A 21,280-nucleotide genomic window follows, 5' to 3' on the forward strand; every position below is an offset into this window, starting at 1 on the left:
TTTTGCTCACCATGCCAACCCAGTGTAGACCCGGCCATATGCAAATCAGTCTTGACCCTGTGCCTCATGGGAACAGTCCAGACCGAACTGCCAAGCCAGGTCCTCCCTGGACAGGAAACTAGCATCCTGGGACTGGTTTCTGGGTATTACCCTTCATCAGTCAGGCTAGCTTGAATTAAGTGGCACAGTGAGCAAGGGACCCACGTCTGGGCATACCCATCCACTTATGGTGAAAAGTGATACGCAAAAAAAGTGATGGACGGAATGCTGAATAAATCATACATTCTCTCCCATTCAAGAGATCTGGGTTAAATCCATCGTTCTTTTGCTCACCATGCCACCCCAGTTTAGACCCAGCCATATGCAAATCAGTCTTGACCCTGTGCCTCATTGGAACAGTCCACACCAAACTGCCTAGCCAGGTCCAAACTGGAATGGCATTGTGAGAAAAAAAACAAAGGATTTAGGCCCAGATCTCTGTACTGGGGTGAATGTATGACATTGTTCTGCATTCTGTCCATCAATTTTTCTTTTTGCATTTGTCACCTCGAGTGGGATGGGTATGCCCAGACGTGGGTCCTGTGCTCTCCATGCCACTGAAGTCCAGCTATCCTGGCTGATGAGGGCTGAAAGCCTGAAACCGGTCCTAGGATGCTGGTTTCCAGTCCAGGGCGGACCTGGCCTTGCAGTTCGGACTGGACTGTTCCCATTGGGCACAGGGTCAAGACTGATTTGCATATGACTGGGTCCAAACTGGAATGGCATGGTGAGCAAAAAAATGATGGATTTAGGCCCAGATCTCTGTACTGGGGTGAATGTATGACATTGTGCTGCATTCGGTCCATCAATTGTTCTTTTGGCAGCTGCATGTTGTGAGTACATGCTCTGGAGGCTGCTAAATTATCAGAAATTGGTTACTTTCACCACTGATTCACCCTTTGAGTGCCCACCAGATTCAGAAGTCCATTGCCTTCTTTTAGTTGGTGAGCTGGCCTTTGTGCAATATCTTGATAGTTTTAGCCCATTTCCTAAATGGTTTTGCATTTTAATGAGATTACAATCTACAATAAAGTTGCCACTATTTTTGGCAGTCCTATCAGAGGCCAAGGATTGATTGAGCAAGAAACAGTCCCCCTTGCAAAGCTCAGTTGATGCTTTTTGGCAAAGCAGGGAAGGGACCAAACTGTGCACCCAATTTTCCGTGCTCGGCTACTATGAATTTGCATTATTTTTCACAAAATAGTACAGTCCATCTAGAGTTCAATACTCTAAAGTCAGAGAGGCTCGCATATAGAACAGTCATTTCCACCACAATAATGAACCTCTACCCCCTAATGTCATGCTTTGTCATTTACAGTACCCAGCATGCAAATGGTTGACTTGAGTACCCTGGATCTTAACCCTACACTGACCTGCTCATGTTGATCTGCAAGCAGTTGTGACACTTCTTTGCAAGAGACCATGGTGAACCCCGGAAACCTATGCTGATAAAAGAGTCTGAGCTCAGAGGCTGAAACACGTTGACATCCATGACTGGCAGGGTTTCACTAGTTCTTGCCCATCACTTTAAAGCGTGTGGAGTAGGAGAAACTGTTACATGTGACCTACTCTTATGCACACTCATAATATCCTTTTTGTTCACCTTACATACACCATAGTTGACTACATAACCCCACTATATGTAGCATCTTTTATATACAAAAGGGATCCAGACCAGATGTAGGTTTTTTTTATAGGACGTTCAACCTATGTGGAACGACTGCCCCAGACCAAACGTGTACTCAGTACTTTTTTTTATAGCATAGGCAGACTGCACTTTCTTTTTGCAAAATAGTGCAACTCCGGAAGGAGAAAAATACTTTCCCCCCTGTCCACAATTGCTTTGCACCCTGAACTCCCCATAAGCTCCTTGGAGTGAATCTGAGAACTGCATGTTTCATAGAGTGGCAGCTCATACCTGCTCTGCTACAGCAGTATGGATGTACATATGAGAGAACAGCATGCATGAGCTGCAGTACGTTCTGCTTCTGCGCTGGGTGCATGGGGCATTGTTTCTAGGACTATTAGTACTGCCTGTCTACCGAAATATGAATTGAGGTAAACGGAAGGTACCATCTCCTGGCTTCACTGCTTCAAAGATGCATCATTCTCTATTTTGATCTCCTCCATGAGATGCATTAAAAGTCTCCTGGGAGTGACGTGAAGGTGATTGGTTGAGAGTTTTGTCTGTATGATCTGTAGAGGGATAAGCCCATTAGAGGATATTGGATGGTACCGGCCTGGTGCACCTACCAAGTGAACATTTTATTCTGTTTTTGTTTATTGGCATTTTCAAGTGTAAAAAAAAAAAAAACGAAATGTTCTGAGATTGAACGTACCCAAAGGTATTGGGGTGCTTCACACCAGGGGCCGTATTATAGAGGTACCCTTGAGGCGCAATGGGTGTTTGTGCCCTCTTTAATCCTCGTCGATTTCACCCCCCCCCCCCACCCCACCCGGGCACTTTTATTAAAGAAGGAGCCAGAGAGGCTTGAGATCCCCCTTCAGTAATACTGATGTGCTGTCTTCAGAGAGCGTCTCCTCATTTGCATGGGGGTGAGGTACCATACGAATAAGGGAATCCTTTTGCCTCTGCGCTCGGTCTTATTACAGGTGCAGGCATAGAGGCAAAGGAGCTCTTAAGAGGCCAACTGACTGTGCGCCACCTAAAAGGTGGTGCACTGTCCATACGCCCCTTGATTGCTGCCCTCTGGAGGGAAGTAAGAGGGTCCCAAGGACCCCCCCACATCCCCTTGCAGGCAGGTGCAGTCATTCACTGCACCCACCTGCAAGGGCATCTCTAATCACGCTTTAAAAGAACTTCAAACCAGCCCCTCTGTTTTCAGAGTTTGAACAATTTCAATATTTGTGCTGGGCACACCTTTTAAAAGGTACGCCCAGCTCAAACAAATAAGACGCGATTTGCGAAATAGGGGCCCAGTTGCGTTGCAGACGGACACATTCATTTTGTTAGGCATGGGGGAGATTAAGTGATTTGCCCAGAATCGGAGCATGTTGAGCATCCATGCCGAAACTCGAACCCAGTTCCCTAACTTCGAGGTTGACCGCTGTAGCTGTGAGGCCACATCATTTTGTCCTGGTTTCGGTATAACCGCAGTATTTTGGTGATAAGATTTCACTGCGACTGAAGAGCCTCTTACTCTGTTTGTACTCACAGGTTTGAATACTGGCACGTTTGACTCCTTACATCCTTCGTGGTTTAACAAGATGACCATTGAGGAGTTGTGTGATCATACTATGGTTTAATCTCAAACAGATATTTGAAATTGCTCCCCGTATACCTTCCTCACTACAGCTATGAAGAAGGGAGGTGATTTGCAGTCCACGGACCAAGACTCTGTAATCCACCATATAACCACATACTCAGACATGAATCCCTCCCCTTCAGAGAAAATAAATGGACCCCTATTTGCTGATTTGAGTGTGACTGCTTGTCAAACCAGGTAGTCTTAAGAAGATTCAGTGTGAAGACTGACCCATTCATAAAACATACATAACTCGTGCCCTGTATATGGTAAAGTCCCTGTACAATATCGCACTGTATCCTGCTAAGTAGAGTCTCTGAGTTCTGTGGTCACTTTACACACGCACACTGTAGAATTACATTTTTTTAAATAAATCTTTAAATGTTTTTTGTATTTTTAACTTTTAATGTTAATTTTTCGTGTACTTTTTACACAGTAAAACAAGATTCATGGCTTTCTCCTCCATGCTCTACCTACATGCCATAATTTTTTAAGTCTTTCAACAATTTTATTTATTAGCATTTTTATTGCACAGCAAATTCCAGGAACCCAGCTCCCAGGTACAGGACATAGATTTGACAGACAGATCAGTTTGTCATGATGGCAAGTTCAACACTGACAATAGTAAACCATACAAGTATCAAGGCAGCAGTCTGTTTTAGAGGAGGGAGAGAATGCATAGAGTTGTAAGCGTGAGGAGGCATGTGGGGCGCATGGATGGAGAATGAGTGGCTTTGGGACGTGCAGGCAGAATGGCGAGGTGATTGCCAGATGTTACTGATGGAAAAGGGGCCTTTTTGTGAAAAGTTGTAGGGACTGTATGGTCTTGTATGAATGAATGAATTTATTTTTGGTTACTGAAAACCATTACATAAAACCAGAAGTACAAAAGTCATCACATTACAAAAGTGAATATCAAGGAAATTTCAAAAATCAAGTTATATAATTACTCCAAGAATGCAAAGAAGCCAGAGAAAAGGTTCAAGGGCCGGCAGAAGGCTCTGTGATCCGACCAGTAGAAGTCATCAGCATTGCCCGTGCTTGGAAGATAAACTTCCCAAAGGCAGCCATGTGCATAACCCTGGACAGGGTATAAAGGTGAAAAATCCCATCCTTTGCAGAGCGTAACCCAGAATGTCTAAGTAATGGCCTAAGATAAAGACTGCGGGGTGACCGCAGGGCAACAAAAGAGAAGATGTGCCAATGACTCCCGTTTGTAGCTGCAGAGCCTGCATTCCTGTGCTCCTGGGCTGGCTTTGCCACACGGGTAAAGTTCTTTAAGGGGCAATGGGTGTAATCTATAGGCCAAGATCTTATGGAGGGCTGCACTTCCCACTGCCTGCGTGAGATGCTGTTTAGGAGTGTTCAGGATGTGCGGGAAACACAGGGTCTCATGCAGGTCTTTTCTTCTCCTCAGGGACTCCAGATCCAGTTCCCGTGACCGCGCACGCACTTGTTTTTTAATCTCGTTTTTGATGGCGGAGTATGTAACATATTCAGGATTCCAGGAGTCCATGGCAAGGTTGAGATGGGCCTTAGCCACTTCAAGGGTGGCCGACCAAGGATTCCCTGGCTCTCTGAAAATACATTTCAGGACGGCCTTCAGTGTGTTCTCTTGTGCCGCCGTAGTTAGAAAATAATATTTGCTTATGGCGGCCAGCTCTTCCAGGTTTTGCTGGTTGAGTGAGAACTCCAAGCGAACAACTGTGTTTCTGGTGCAGCTTGGGAGGTGGAAAAGTTTCTTATATGCCCTGCAATGAATTTTTTCTAGTTCATGGCTCAGTTTGCCCGGGAATGCCTGGAGGGCGTAGTTGAGAGCCGGCATGAGCTTGGCTTTAAGCACTCTGTTAATGCCGTGGTAGACGGACTGTATAGGGAGGCTTGCAGCTTACAGATGGCGTAGGTGATGGATTTACCTTTGGCCTTGATTGTATGGTCTTGTAGTAGAGGGCTCATAGGCGTGAGTATGCTGGAGAAGATGCAGTAGGTCTATTTGAAGTTAAGTTTTCTAAAGTGTTTGTAACATTTAATGGCGCAAGCAAGAGCAGGCAGGGATGAAGAGTAGTGCGGACATTGCGAGAGCATTGTAGTAAACAGCAGTTTGGGCAAGGCGACGTCACTGCAGCATGTTATCGCTAAACGTATTGCTCTAGTGTCATAATTTTAATTCAAGTAGAGGTAGGATGTTGTAACTGCACGGTTGTCGGTTTGGTCCGACCTATTTAATAGTGTATCAATGCATTTGGTAATATATTGACCTATGCCATTGAGCAATTCTGGTGAGAAGTTGTTTTTTTTATTTAAACTGTAGAACTCTATAACGGACCATATTTTTACATTTTATGAGGCTTTCCTTTGGTTTTTACACGTCTTGTTTTAATTTATAGGAAAGAATTTACAGAAATTCAGTCCCATAAATTACAGGTTTTAAAATCCTTGCTGCTTGTAAACTAAGAATAATCAAAAATGAAGCAAGTCAAACATTCATTCGTTTGTTTGTAGGCATGCTCTATAACTCGTCTTGGACTAATGATAACAATTATTTGTAATACTAGAACATTATTTTTATTGTGTTGATGTCCTGTGTAGGAGAGGGTTTAAGGTTACCCCATACATTTGTTTTTCACCTAGTTTGGTTCTATTCTCAATTAAGCATGGTAAAACTTAAAACTGTCGTCTTTTGTATTCTGTGCCAGATAAACAACTTTCTCAAACGTTGTGTTATTTAATACAGATTATGAAAATCAAGCTTATTTTAGTAATTGTCGTCTTGAACCTTAGCTGTAAATACCCTTTTTTTGAATGATAGGTGGCAACTATGTTTAAGAAACGTTGCCTAGTTGTAGCAGCAGTAGCTGTGCAGTTCTCATAGGGGTACAGGCAAGGTGATTTTTTTGTGTGTGCATGAATATATAAATTATATATGGGTTTTTCTATGGAAGCTGCGGAGAGGTTTTCTTAGACCCCCGTGGGACAGACACGTGATGGTTGTCTTAAAATTGACGTTTTTACATAGCAGGAAAGGGCAGTTTTAGCCCATCCTTGTACAATACTGCAGGTTAACAGAAGAGAATGTGTACAGTGCATGTCACTAGAGAACATGGGAGCATTCCCTTGATAGCTGTGCTGAACTGTTGTGAAAATGTTGCTGAGGGTTGCATCAGGGTTTTATGCAGTAAAAAATAAGTAACAATTAAACCCCGCACCTGCTACTTTTAATACTCTGCGAATTACACGTAAAGCCTAATGATATTTACAGAGATGCACATCCGCTGTTCCCGGGTTGCTGTCTGGCTGCCGCACCTGCTCCCAGGCAGTGCAGTGATCCGAAGCACCAAGGCCAGGTCTCAAAAAAGCAGTTTGGAATCGTTGTTCTAATCTGGCTGATTGAACATTCACGTGTGGACTGATCAGTTTAGACGCGTGACCTGCAAGTGCACTCGTTTATGAGATGCAACAAATGTGTAAATTGTTTACAACAAAGAGCCTCCCTTTAACTCTGACGAGCCGAGGTGGTGTGGAAACACTACAGAACCAGCAATGGCAAAGCCAGTAGTTTTGGCATTAATTGCCATCCTTATGGCTTTGTCAATACATTTTTTGTCGTGGCTTAAAAAAAAGTTTGTTTGGAAAGCTGGCAGGCTTCCCAATCTAATCTACCCCCCCCCCCCCCCCCCCCCAAACTGGCATTTTCAGTGCAATAGGTCTTGCATTTGCAAGCGTTTAAGCTACTGGCATTGTAAATGACAATGCCTTTTTTATGTGCATTAAAAGCAACCCATATATAAAAGGAATTGTTATTTTTAATGCCAGTAGCTCAAATTCTCTCAAATGCGAGAGCACTATAATGGTGGCCTCGCCCCTTTCTCTAGACGCTTTTCATGTGTTTAGGTTACAGTGAGCAGCGTCTAAAATGGGCGTGGACAATATTAAACTGCAAGCGAGTATGGGGCGCTTTCAATTAAAGTGAAACAAAAGAATTCATTCTGTAGCGTGGCCGCTAAAGAGAAAGCGGCCTGCGCTAATAATGAAAGAAAGAAGCGCAGCCGTTAATGTGAAAGTGGCTTGCTCTGTAAAATAAATAACTAAATTTCATATTTCACTATCCTAGTTCTTCAACACTATTCCTTTATTGGTTCCAGAGTAGAGTGCTACTCACCAAAAAAACTACTTCCAACACCCCATCACGGGTAGCAAGCGCCATACAAATGCAAACCATTTTACCCTCTACTATCCTGCCGCTACCCTTCTCTATCCAAATAACTAAATAACATATCCATCACTCAAATGACTTTCATATTTCACTATACTAATTCAATACTAATCTTAATGTGTTCAGGAGTAGCGTGCTATTCGGAAAAAAAAAGTGCTTCAACACCCCATCAGGGGTAACAAGTGCTATATAAATGCAAACCTTTGTTCCCTCTTCTATCCTTCTGAATCCAAATAAAAGACTAATCTATACACCACTCAAATAACTTTTATATTTCACTATACTAGTTCAACACTAATCATTTATGGGTTCGGGAGTAGCGCGCTTCTCGCTAAAAAAGCGCTTTGATGCCTCGTCAGGCATAGTAAGCGATATGTAAATGGAATAACAATACAAAATAAGCGCACCCACTAAAGTGAAAGCGGACTGCGCCCTAAAATAAATAAGCGCTGCCGCTATAGTTAATGCGGACCGCGCTGTAATGTAAATAAATACTTTAGTAAAAGTGTACGGTGTGCTGCGATGTCGTGGGTGAAATAGGGGAGGATCATTAAAGAAAATAGTGCTCACAGACTTATAGAGCAGACCGTGTAACAACACATGTAAAAAGTCCAGTTTTTATGGGAAGTTACAAATTCAGACAAGGCGGTACCAAGGAAGGACTATTAAACCTATTCACAAATGAAAAGCAACAATTTCACAAGGACAGTAACAGGAGCCAATTGAAAATATGGGCAGGACATGGGTGGAGTGTCTATGCCATAGTTCAATACAGCATGTCTCGCAGTGCAGCGCTTCCTATGCCCAGGCGCAACCTAAAAAGTACTAAAAGCAAGTATAAATAAAACACATTTTTGCTCTCAAATGACACACATTGCCATCGTAGTCTCTGGCACTGAAGGAAACTACTTTGGGTGTGGGAGGACTGAACTGCGCCACTCAGTGAAGTTAGCCAATGGCTTTATGCTGCAGTGAGTGTAAGATAAATGTCAATAATGCAATTAAAGACAGATGGACGAAGAAGGCTGGCTAAAAGCCCCTAGAAGTAAGTGTATCGTACAAATAATTTTGCTAACATCTAAGGTCTGGTCTAATGCCAGACCTAAAACTCCATTAAGAAGCATACATTACAGTGAAAAGCAAACTGCAGGAAATGAAACTTGTGTAAACAGTACGTTTGCCAATTGCAGGAACCGATATTAGATGAGACCACGCTGAAGACAAAAAGCTTTTCGCCATAAAGGGGAAACCCTTAATCCTAAAGGTGTGATTGGATAAGCCTGTCAAACTGGACAAGAAGGTTATATTCAGAGAAGTAATCCTCCATTCCAACTAGAACAAAGCAATATCCACATACAGTAACTGTGATTAAAACTCAGTCACTGTAAAAACAAAAAAGTAGCGAGAGAATACTTCTACTGGGCAAAACCTTTTGAATACTCAACCTTTGCATCATCCTTCAATAAATATGACATCAGAAAAATCATTACCAGACAACCCACTCCATTCTGGTCAGCGGCTCTGATTTAATAGCTTAACAGATGTGGAGGGCTGCAATAGCAATTCACAACCTATTTGGAATGGTGAGATTGGGTCAGCAACTGCAAGGCTGCATCAACAACTGTTTAGGTCTCGCCTGCATCTGTGTGCCTGTGAGACATGTGCTCTTCTTTAGGCTTAGAGCCTGCCCATTGCTTACCATTTGCGGGCTTCATTGTCCCTTTCATTGAAATTGGACAGCGTGAGCAGTCTTCACTTCCTCTTCTTTTGGCAGGACCAAGTACCGATTTCTTCAGATCTATTAATGTCCTACTGCTCTGGTGCTGTGAATGAGAATTTTTTTTATTTGTATTTCCTACTTCTCCCCCCTCCGTTGTCTGCATTGCTTAATCTTTCCCACCCGCCCCTGTCCTTGTTGCTTCATTAAGTTTATGATGATTGTTGTTCTAGCCCCTCCCCTTGTCCCTGTTTCTTCTACTCCCACCCATCCCTGTCACTGTTGCTTTATCCTCGCCAACCTGTCCCTGACCGTGTTTCTTTCCCCCCCCGCACCCCCCCACCCTCTGCCATGTCCCAGTTTAGTCTTCCTCCACCTCCTACTCACCCCCTGTCTCGGTTTCCCTTCCCCCCCTCCCACTCGCCCGGCAATGTTTCTGCTCCGATTTCCACTGCTCCCCTTGTTCCTGGTTCATCCTCCCTGGTTTCTTCTCCCCCCTTCCATCCACATACACCCTGTTCCTGGTTTCTTATTCCCCTCCCACCCACCTGCCCTGGTTTCTTCTTCAAGCCCTGGTTTCTTCTTCCCAAGCCACGTACCCCTCTCTGGTTTCCGCTTTCCCCTGCCACCCACCCGCCTGCCTCCTTCTCCCCCTTCCCTTCCTCCCACTGCCCGCCCTGGTTTCTTCATATGTCCTGGTTTCTTCCTCTTCCCCCACCTGCTGTGCCCTGGTTTCTTATTTTCCCTTTCACCCACCACGCCATGGTTTCATTGCACCCCGCCCACCCTGGTTTCTCTTCTTCTCAAACCCCCACCTACCTCGCCGTCCTGGTATCTACATTTAGCCCTACCACCCTTAACGTCCATATTTCTTCATTTCCACCCTCCGATCCTCCCCGTCCTGGCTGCTGCTTTTTCCCCTTCCCATCCACCCGCTCTGGTTTCTTCTCGCAGCCCTGATTTCTTCCCCCCCCCCCTTCCACCCTCCCACCCGCTCTGGTTTCTTCTCGCAGCCCTGGTTTCTTCTCCCCCCCCCTCCCGCTCACCCTGGTTTCTTCTTCCCCCCTCCCATCGGCCCCAACCTGGCTGCTTCTTCCACCCTCCCTGTCCTGGCTGCTTCTTCCCACACTCCTGTCCTTGCTCCTTCTTTCCCCCATCCCACCCTCCCAGTCCTGGCTGCTTCTCCCCCCACCCTCCTTGGCCTGGCTGCTTCTTCCCCCACCCTCCTCGGCCTGGCTGCTTCTTCCCCGGCCTGGCTGCTTCTTCCCCGGCCTGGCTGCATCCCACCTTCTCCGTCCTGGCTGCTTCCTCCCACCCTCCCCGGCTGCTTCTCCCCCCCCCCGTCCTGGCTGCTTCTTCTCCCCGCCCTGGGTGCTTCTTACCACCCTCCCCGTCCAGGCTGCTTCTTCCCCACCCTCCCCGTCCTGACTGCTTCCCCCTCCCACCATCCCCGTCCTGGCGGCTTCTCCCACCTCCTACCATCCCCGTCTTGTCTGCTTCTCTCCAACCCCCCCCCCCCCAACCATCTGTGTCCTGCTTGCTTCTCCCCCCTCCCATCATCCGTGTCCTGGCTGCTTTCCCACCCCGCCCACTGCGCTAAACCACCGCACCGCGGCGGAATTGCCGCCGTGCTTAAGAGTGGATGCTTCAGTTTTGATTGGGAAATGATGCCACCGGTAGTTGGTATGGCTTGTGAGTTGTTGTGAACTATGTGCACCTAATTGCTTTTGATCCTTTTTAAGTGTGTGTAGTGGTGGACTTTTTTTTTTTTAATGCTCTACGAGAGAGTTTCATGTCCAAGCGTACACGCTAGTTAGTAGTGGTTATCACAGTTCGTACTGTTCTTGTTTAACTAGAGGATTCTTTTTGTTGCTGGTTTTCCTCCTTATTGAAAGACGGGACATACTTGTTATTGTGACTGTGCCAATATCTTGCCCCTTGGCTAGACCAATTGGCTTTGCCAATGCTTTTTTGTGTGCTCCATTCTGTGTTCAGAGAAAGTGTGGAGCAGTAACTTGAAGCAAACTGGGACGATGGGTGCGGTTGCCTGTAAGTAGTAAAACTGGGGACTTACATTTTTATAGCCTTATTTGCTCACTTGCTGCTACGCATTTCCCGCTGTTAACTGCCTGTTACCTCATTTTTCGCCTTCATCTGGCTCATAATTGCTAGTTTGCGCTTAACAGTTATTAAAGCCCTCCAAACAAAGACTGGTACATGGCTGTGACTATTGTCACAAAACTGGCTTGATGGATCTTAAATACTGGGACAGTTGCTCTTCGTGCATAATCAATGGGTGCCAACGGCTGCACAATATCACCCGCAGATCTAAAACCAGTAATAGAATAGGCCTAATTACAACTGTGAGAATATGCCCCTTTTTTGCATAGTCAGAATTTTTTCTGAATTTAATTGCTGTTTTTTACTCTCTCTATACTCTGGTAATGTTGGCCAGTGTATGTGCTTTGACCCGTGACCCCACCCCCCCAACCCAACGTGAACATTGAAATGTTGACTTGGATGGGCAAATATGACATCTTTGAGCTCAGCAGTAGGGTGGGGACCTGCCATGCTGTTGGTACAGAAAAGTCCCTTCTATGATGACTGAGGTGTGCCCCAGCTGCGGCGATATCTGGATCCTTGGTAATGATTTTTGATCATGACCAAGTGCTGATCCTGTATGCATGCTACGACCTAGGCCTGTCTCATGGATTGCCATCTGCTTAAACCAGAAGTGGCATACATAGATTTACCCTCTGGAGTTGGAAGGCTACCACCTTCACTTAGAGTCACGTAACACTAGAGCAGTGGTGGCAGCATACCATGTTATTAGTGATCAGTAGAGTGAACAGGTATGTCGTATCTCTGACACTAGAATGGTGCTTCCAAGCCCACTCCAGTAATGTTCTGCTGCTGTGTACTTAACTCAGTCCTTGGCCTGAATTGGGTTGTATGCAGAATAAGGATGCATATTTGCCTTTAAGACGGTACCATGCAGGAGAAATGCATGAGCAGATGCATCTGTTCACTTGGGTGTGCCTGTGGGAAGGTACATCACGTAGGAGTTGGCGTGTGAGGCTGCATGAGTGATTAGGATGTATGTGTGCCCTAAAAGAGATACAGTACATTGGAGACTGTTCTTCTGAATGCATCTGTGTGCTGCAATATGTGTGCACTTGTGACGTGCCTAATACACAGAAGACACTGGTATCCATTTTGTGAGACTCCGGCCTTGCTGGAAGAGCAGGTGGACGTTTTCATCCAGACTTATTTGTGGATTGCAGCTTTCTGTCAGCTTGGTGCGGCGCAAACTGGAGGAAGGAAGAGCGAAGCTCTTTGGTGGAGCTCTTTGATTCTGAAAGAGATCACTTGTCAAAATGCTTGGGCACATCTGAGGAAGTAGAAGGGGCAGATAAGAGAATCATAAATAGTAGGACTGGGGAAGTTTGGTAATCTTTGGAAGTTTTACATCATTGATGCTGACTTCCAGGTATGAAATTCAAGTCAGTCCCTTGGCCTTTGGGGTTATTAAGATTGGAGACTGTCCTACTGTGATTGACTGCACAGCACTTCATAGAGCAACCCCAGAACACGAAGTTCAAAGACCGAAACACTAAATCACAAGCGTCTGAAATTAAATAAAAACAAGCATTTGCAATGCAAAAGGTCTCGCATTTATTAGAGTTTGAGCTATTGGCATTGTAAATCACAAAGACATTTATGTATGTGTTGACCTAAAATGGTGAAAAAAAAGGCTCAAACGCAGCCAGACACAATAATAGAGGAAACTGAGCAGACACACAGTAGAGCTGTAATAGGGGAACCATAAAGGAGGATAAGCTAAAGCATGGCATGCCGATATTGCTACAAAAGTATACAAATGGGAAAGAAATGCGGCATCTGCCTGCTTTTTTTCTATTTATTTACTTTTTCGTTTAGAAATTTAGCCCCACGTTCTTGGCTGCCATTCCACCTTGCATGAAACGTTGTGTTTTCACCCTACGAGTTACAAATGAGAATAAATCTGCTTATGCAGACTTGATGCTCAGGAGACTGTCCCCTTCAGCAATCAAAGTACAAAAATCCAAGCAGAATATAAAATAGTTAAAAACTTCTGTTTTGTACACGCTAAAGTGCTCCACCCAGACAAACCAGCCAAAAAGCACTTCGAACACCTGAGTCGCTAATCGCCAGAGCAAGTTTTTGTTTTCGCTTTAGTGTTATCCTAATGTAAAATTAAATACAAAATACTGTAGAACCGGCAATATAAATGAATGCACTGGGGGCAACTGTTCAAGCAAAAGAGATTATCTGGTGCTGTAGGCGGAAATAGTTTAGAGTTGTGTTTCTATTGTTGAAAGATGAACTTCGAGGGAAGGACTGCAGCAGTGGACTTTCCAGCAGGGGGAACGCAAAGTTACAATCCGCTGATTTTTCCCCAAATCATGCTTTCCTTTCAAGTTGAAGATGAAAGAGGTGAAGGAGAGAGAAGTGCACTGTGAGACACGGAACCTTGACTTGCTTGAGCACTAAGTTAAGCAGCACTTAGAGCTCAATTGCCAAGCGCGAGCTGAGCATCGGCAAGCGCGCACTTAGGGCCCGGCCCTCCGGCCCCCGCCCCTTACCTGATCCAGATGGGGGCGACCGGTCTGAACCAATGGGCGACCGGCCGCTTATCACTTCCAGGGGCAGGAGGACGCACTTCCGGTGCGACAGAGGGCGGAGCCTTGTGACCTATTTAGGTACTGGGGGCAGTGACCCTGGCCTCTCCTTCCTCTGTTGCACCGGATTGTGGCGGCCTCCCTGAAGCGTCCTCCCTCCTACAGCCCTTAGTATAATTTGAACGTAGTTTTAATCTGAGTTTTAAATTTCCTTAATTTTTTGATTTCCTTAGTTTTAAATGTCCCCGTATCCCCTCGTCCGGAGCTGGAGGTCATCGGGTTGTGATCCAACCCAGCCAAGAGCGTGTCGGGAGGCGACGAGGAGGAGAGGCGCGTCGAGTTGCAGCCGTCCATCTCGCCAGGTGAGGAGTCGGGGGGGCCTGTGTGCAGCCGCGGATTGCGGGAGGGGTATCCGGGGCGGGCGATGGGATGAAGTCGGCTCCGGTGGTCTGCGGCTGCCGGCAAGACTCCTGGGCATACGGGCTCCTTCCTGGTCGACGTGGGCGGGGAGTCTCCCCCATCGCGGAAAAACTGAACACGGGCCACCTAGGGCCGGGCAGAGATGGAATTTTTTTAATGCTTCTACTACTTTCTCCCATTAATCGATATTTTAATCATATATTTGATATAACCCGTTGTCACTTTCTATTTATGAGTTTGGGATGCACTGATTTCATTACCTTATCTTAAGTGTGAGTAACACTTAACCTCGGCGCACTGTTGCTCAAGCGCGCAGGCGCTACAAATTAAATATACACTCTTAAATGCGTTTTTCAAATATTTGTTTTAGTGCTTTTCTTCAAAAAAAAGATTTCAAAACATTGCAAATAAACACAACGTATTTACATAATGTATCAAACACAACATATGATTATAACACAGTATTCACGAAATTTCAATGACATTATCTTCGTCAGTTATAACATTTCTTCTGTATCTGCCCAATGCATTTCGAGCTGTAGGCAGCTCTTCGTCGGGGGCCTGTAAACATAATGTGGAAAACAATACTGTCACTCAAGAGTCTTGAGGCACAAGAATGTAAAGAATAGTACAGTGGAGTTCATTACTCCAAAAGAAGAACAACCTTCACCGCCACCTCTGTGCACGTCAAAAAATGACCTGAAATCATCACTTACTACACTCGCGCTCCTCAAGCGCCGTGTCAATCTGAAAAACAAAGCCAGACCGTGTTCTCTAATTCAAAAATACACCATACTCGGTAAAACGTAAATTAAACTCCAGCGTTTCAACCAAAGCTGTTCGAAATCAAACGTTACCTTATCTTGAAACTCAACTGTTCAAATAGCTGTACTCCCAGTGTTCAACCTAAAAAATAACACAGAAACCCATTTCTGTCAGTCGGGTGTTGAGCTAACCCTGTCCGATGTCAGAAGACACCACTGCTTTAGCGCAGCACACTCACCTCGTCAATCTACCTCTACACGTGTATCGGACCTCCACTATGTAGAATCACTCGGTGCTTCTCTCCGGTAGTAGTGAATGCGAGGGAACAGACCTCGCCGGTACTAAACACGGGCTGCGTCCACCAACATAGAAAACGGACTAAGCTCAGAGACTCTACCTACCAACGCGCGCCATCTTGGAATGGCTAAAGTTGCCAAAAGAAAACAAGAAAGGTTGTGAAAAGAGAAAGTTAAAGTTGTGCTAGTGAAAAATGAACGAAACCACTTATGCCTCAGGATACATGAAATTCAAAACAAATACGATGTAGTCAGCAAGTCACAGACAGCATACTCAGTTGCAGCGACAAAGTCAAGGGAGCTCATAAAAAACATGAAAAATCTATTTTTTCATTGAGACCTTTAGGTTCTTGTGACAATAGAAATTTGATCCAATGTATTTCTCTCTGGAGGAGGGATCTGGTGAGATCAACCCCCTCGTACATTTTAACTACCTCTAGGATGGAATACCTGATCTGAGCAATGCTATGGCTATTGTCGTTCCAATGTTTGGCTAAATTGCTTTTGGTGTTTTTGTTCCTGATTGTACTCTTATGTTCTGAAATTCTGATTTTCAATTTCCTTTCTGTTTTTCCTGTGTAGATTTTGCCACACGGGCATTTAATGTAATAAATCACATTTTTTGTGTTGCAATCACCATTGTAATGTAATTTAATTTCTTTGCCAGTTTGAGGGTGATTCAACATGTTGCCTACAATTACATTGGAGCAATGTACGCAGTTTTGGCATTTCTTCATACCTCTGTTGATTTCTTCAGTTGCCCTGATTGGGGTCATAAGTAACTCTTTCAAGCATTCACCACTACCGGAGAGAAGCACCGAGTGATTCTACATAGTGGAGGTCCGATACACGTGTAGAGGTAGATTGACGAGGTGAGTGTGCTGCGCTAAAGCAGTGGTGTCTTCTGACATCGGACAGGGTTAGCTCAACACCCGACTGACAGAAATGGGTTTCTGTGTTATTTTTTAGGTTGAACACTGGGAGTACAGCTATTTGAACAGTTGAGTTTCAAGATAAGGTAACGTTTGATTTCGAACAGCTTTGGTTGAAACGCTGGAGTTTAATTTACGTTTTACCGAGTATGGTGTATTTTTGAATTAGAGAACACGGTCTGGCTTTGTTTTTCAGATTGACACGGCGCTTGAGGAGCGCGAGTGTAGTAAGTGATGATTTCAGGTCATTTTTTGACGTGCACAGAGGTGGCGGTGAAGGTTGTTCTTCTTTTGGAGTAATGAACTCCACTGTACTATTCTTTACATTCTTGTGCCTCAAGACTCTTGAGTGACAGTATTGTTTTCCACATTATGTTTACAGGCCCCCGACGAAGAGCTGCCTACAGCTCGAAATGCATTGGGCAGATACAGAAGAAATGTTATAACTGACGAAGATAATGTCATTGAAATTTCGTGAATACTGTGTTATAATCATATGTTGTGTTTGATACATTATGTAAATACGTTGTGTTTATTTGCAATGTTTTGAAATCTTTTTTTTTGAAGAAAAGCACTAAAACAAATATTTGAAAAACGCATTTAAGAGTGTATATTTAATTTGTAGCGCCTGCGCGCTTGAGCAACAGTGCGCCGAGGTTAAGTGTTACTCACACTTAAGATAAGGTAGTTCAATTTCAGGTACGTGATAGGGCAGACGTGCTACCTTGGCTGCACGCTTCGAGTTTAACTGAGTCTAAACAGTAATCAAAGTATCATTTAAACAAACAAATCAAAGTGAGTGCTCCTCTAATCATACCAAGTAACATTTTGTGAATCTGTCTACACGGAGCGAGCACCATGGCTTATGACCAAATCTCGAGCATGACAGAAAACAGGGCTAAAACACTAGCCTACACATCAGAACAAGCAGACAGCATTTATACTTTAATTCAGGATGTAAAATCATCTAATGTGCAAGGCAATACCATTATTCAACAACTAAAGCAACTCGAATTTCTTGCAAAACGAGAGGTAAACCAGAAGTTACATGCATCAACCCTGGTGCAGTATCACAGAGTCAAGAGGATTCCACGTGGTCTAAGGATGTCCATAAAACCAATGCTACACAGATTCCACCTTAACAAGGAGTTTATGGAGAAATGGTTCTCAATCTTAAACAAATGCTCACTGGACTTGATTCTCTTACTGATAGAAGAGCTGGCAAAAGTTATTCATGAATTATCCAATGAAATTGACGAAATAAAACACAATTTGGAATCTCGGATGGATAAAACAGATTGGGACAAATCATTGGAGGAACTAAACACAAAACTAGATAGATACCAAAAGGAGCTGCAAGAAGGAAAACTGAGGAAATTCAAACGTGACACTTTGGATTACAAATTAAATGAAGTGTATACGTGGGCAGAAGTTTACGCCCAGCGAAGAACATTTCAGAAGAAAAAGACCGTCGTGACCTCAGAAGAAAGTTTAGTTTCTGAAAGTGAATTAAGCACAAATAGACCGGCAGCCCAAACCCAAATTGCAGAAACAAGTACTGGTCAAACATCAACTGAAGCCACCAAATCCACCACCATAAGTCAGCCTTTTTTATCCCAGGTAGGGGACACAAGCCAACCACCGGGGAAGCAACCGAAAAAACAATCAAAACAAGGAGAGGAGGGAGAAGGAGTCCGAACAAGAAGCACGAAGTAAACTTGGTCCTAAACATTTCCAAGACCGAATTGACTAAAGATGAAATGAGAATGTTGAACAAAGGATTAGGATTCGTTCCAACGTATGATACTAATATCTTGGAAAATGAGATCGCATTTTTTAAATTTATGAGAGTCCTTAAACTCAGACATTTTTTCACTAATGTGGTACCTGAACAAACGGCGAAAGAAGAACCAGAACTCCTTGAGTTCAAACCGAAATCTAAATTTCAAGCTCCAGTAACACATAAGATCTTGGACGCCTTTGAAAATTCTGTTCTCAATGATATGGAGAGCATGAACCTAAAAAAATCAAAAAGGAAAAATATCTCAATCTATGACAGATCTGTCATAAAAGGCCTTCAGGAGAACCCAAACATCCACATACAAAAAGCCGACAAAGGAGGCGCCATAGTTATCATGGACAAGCCAATGTACCACAGGAAAGTGAGCGAACATGTTGAAGATACTATGACTTATTTGAAATTGGATAGAGATCCTACAGATGAATTGCAACAAACTCTGGCTGAAATCTTGACCAAAGCTCTGGACCAGGGCCATATAACTGCCACTACTAAACAATTTCTTACTGTGACTAACCCCAGGAGACCATCACTCTATATGCTCCCCAAGGTGCATAAGAACCTCTTAGACCCCCCTATGCGTCCGATAGTGACCGGGTGTGGCACCATTTTTGAACCACTCGGTCAGTATATCGACACATTTTTACAACCATTCGTTCAACAATGGCCATCTTACACCAAAGACACCAATGACTTTCTTCTGACACTAAAAGATGTCAACATAACGAGTCCCATACTATTGTGTACCATTGACGTCAAGTCATTGTACACTTCGATTCCCCACCTAGCTGGGTTGGAAGCCGTGGAATGGGCATTGCTTCAACAGAATCCAATAAGAGCTAACAAAGTGTTTATCCTAGAGCTATTACATTTCTGCTTACACCACAGCTATTTTAAATGGTCCTCTGATTTTTTTCTACAACAGCATGGAACATCCATGGGATTTGCCGGGGCCCCGGCATATGCCAATACTTTTATGGCAAAATTTGAGGCTGATCACATGTACAACAACAAAAGTTGGAAAGATCACACAACCTTGTATAGGAGGTTTATCGACGACATTTTTCTGATGTGGTCAGGTACGAGACAAAACTTGGAAATGGAGATAGAAAGGTTAAATTCATGCTCAGAACATATTGAATTTACGCATGCCATAAGCGATAAAGAACTTCCTTTCTTGGATGTACTAGTGAAAATTGATGATCAACACATTTCTACCACCATATACAGAAAACAGACTGACGTTAACAATTCACTATTGTACCAAAGTTTCCATACCCAACACTTGAAAGATAACCTTCCGGTATCTCAATATATGAGAATTAAGAGGATCTGTTCTGAAGAGGAGGAATGTAGAAAGAACTTAGACTTGCAACATCAACGCTACAAAAATAGAGGATATCCAGAGGATGTATTGAAGAAAGCTGAAGACCGCATTAGAGCTTGCAGCAGAGAGAATTTGCTTATCCAAAAATCTAAGAAACTTCAAGACAGACAAGTGTTTGTATCCAAATACTCGACGACATCTAACAAACTGAAAACAATAATAAATAAGCATTGGACTCTCTTGAGGAATGAAGCTGATTTCAATGGGATATATAACAACACCCCGATCTTTGCTTACAAACGTTCTAAAAACTTGAAAGAGTTACTTATGACCCCAATCAGGGCAACTGAAGAAATCAACAGAGGTATGAAGAAATGCCAAAACTGCGTACATTGCTCCAATGTAATTGTAGGCAACATGTTGAATCACCCTCAAACTGGCAAAGAAATTAAATTACATTACAATGGTGATTGCAACACAAAAAATGTGATTTATTACATTAAATGCCCGTGTGGCAAAATCTACACAGGAAAAACAGAAAGGAAATTGAAAATCAGAATTTCAGAACATAAGAGTACAATCAGGAACAAAAACACCAAAAGCAATTTAGCCAAACATTGGAACGACAATAGCCATAGCATTGCTCAGATCAGGTATTCCATCCTAGAGGTAGTTAAAATGTACGAGGGGGTTGATCTCACCAGATCCCTCCTCCAGAGAGAAATACATTGGATCAAATTTCTATTGTCACAAGAACCTAAAGGTCTCAATGAAAAAATAGATTTTTCATGTTTTTTATGAGCTCCCTTGACTTTGTCGCTGCAACTGAGTATGCTGTCTGTGACTTGCTGACTACATCGTATTTGTTTTGAATTTCATGTATCCTGAGGCATAAGTGGTTTCGTTCATTTTTCACTAGCACAACTTTAACTTTCTCTTTTCACAACCTTTCTTGTTTTCTTTTGGCAACTTTAGCCATTCCAAGATGGCGCGCGTTGGTAGGTAGAGTCTCTGAGCTTAGTCCGTTTTCTATGTTGGTGGACGCAGCCCGTGTTTAGTACCGGCGAGGTCTGTTCCCTCGCATTCACTACTACCGGAGAGAAGCACCGAGTGATTCTACATAGTGGAGGTCCGATACACGTGTAGAGGTAGATTGACGAGGTGAGTGTGCTGCGCTAAAGCAGTGGTGTCTTCTGACATCGGACAGGGTTAGCTCAACACCCGACTGACAGAAATGGGTTTCTGTGTTATTTTTTAGGTTGAACACTGGGAGTACAGCTATTTGAACAGTTGAGTTTCAAGATAAGGTAACGTTTGATTTCGAACAGCTTTGGTTGAAACGCTGGAGTTTAATTTACGTTTTACCGAGTATGGTGTATTTTTGAATTAGAGAACACGGTCTGGCTTTGTTTTTCAGATTGACACGGCGCTTGAGGAGCGCGAGTGTAGTAAGTGATGATTTCAGGTCATTTTTTGACGTGCACAGAGGTGGCGGTGAAGGTTGTTCTTCTTTTGGAGTAATGAACTCCACTGTACTATTCTTTACATTCTTGTGCCTCAAGACTCTTGAGTGACAGTATTGTTTTCCACATTATGTTTACAGGCCCCCGACGAAGAGCTGCCTACAGCTCGAAATGCATTGGGCAGATACAGAAGAAATGTTATAACTGACGAAGATAATGTCATTGAAATTTCGTGAATACTGTGTTATAATCATATGTTGTGTTTGATACATTATGTAAATACGTTGTGTTTATTTGCAATGTTTTGAAATCTTTTTTTTGAAGAAAAGCACTAAAACAAATATTTGAAAAACGCATTTAAGAGTGTATATTTAATTTGTAGC

Source organism: Lissotriton vulgaris, unplaced genomic scaffold, assembly GCF_964263255.1.
Source record: "Lissotriton vulgaris unplaced genomic scaffold, aLisVul1.2 SCAFFOLD_1619, whole genome shotgun sequence".
Taxonomy (NCBI): Eukaryota; Metazoa; Chordata; class Amphibia; order Caudata; family Salamandridae; genus Lissotriton; species Lissotriton vulgaris.